The following is a 1173-nucleotide window of genomic DNA, read 5'->3' on the forward strand; positions in this document are numbered from 1 at the left end:
AGTCACGCGCGTTCGTTTAGGGGGTTTCGCAGGTTTGATTTCTTTTGTTAATTTCGTGGTAAATGATTGTCGGGTTTAGTTATTTGATGTACAAAAAATTTTTTTTTTAATAAAAGACTAGAAACTTTAGAAGGAATAAAAAAAAAAAAACATTTTGAAAATATAATAGAAAAAAAAATTGAGGATCCAAAAAAAAATGAATAAAAGTATTTTATTAATATTGTGACACTGAAACTCGTTATAGTAGATTTCCCTTCTTAAAAATTTAAATTTGTTAGCTAATTATTCACCCATGTTCTTCCAAATCATCCCCACGATAATACAAACAATGCATGTCGAAATGGGGGGGTCCTTAATTAGTTTACATGATGGAGAACAAAAAGGGATTTCGTTTTCTAAAGTGATAAAATCATAGAAAAAAAAACAAAGAACGGAGGGAAAAATCAGAAATTGGATCACAGAGAAAATGAATCTGAAAATTCGGATATTCTTTTACATTGCAGAAAATGGAAAGGTTATTTATGCATAAAATTGTTTTTTGCAACTTTTTGGGTCAGCAAGATCCCGGTTGTGAGGGGGTAATAAAAAAAAATTTGATTTGTTTTTTGATCAATACGATACAAGAAAATAAATTTTTTTTAATATATTTTTTTGTATGATGTATAAGGAAAACACCTTTTTAGTTTGAGGTTCGTTAATCCCCTATCATGACGACATTATGTGATTATTTTAAAGGTGAAAAGAACGGAGAAGAATCCCCTGCTTGCCTATCATTGTGCTTTTTAAAAAGACGGAGTCAAGATACTGGATAATAAAAAAAGACAATAGAAAAAAAGAAATAAAACAATCATGAAACCTGCTTAGACAATAGAGAACAGATATAAAACATAGCAAATCAATAAACAATACGATGTTCCGGAATTTGATGTTTTTTATTCGCTTCTGACATTTTCCACACGGAAGAACAGGTGGGAATGCAATTTAAAAAGTTATAAATATCGTTATAATTGGGGAATTAATTATGGGTTGTTAATGATTTTTTGGAAAAGTACTAAAGACATTTTTTTAAAGGGTTTAAAACCATCATTCGTTTTTCGGTCTAACAGAAATCTTTAAGAGTAATAGCATCAAAAGTACAGATTCTCACCGAAGAAAACCATCATATGCACCCTG

The sequence above is a fragment of the Penaeus monodon genome, chromosome 34 (assembly GCF_015228065.2).
Source record: "Penaeus monodon isolate SGIC_2016 chromosome 34, NSTDA_Pmon_1, whole genome shotgun sequence".
Classification (NCBI taxonomy): Eukaryota; Metazoa; Arthropoda; class Malacostraca; order Decapoda; family Penaeidae; genus Penaeus; species Penaeus monodon.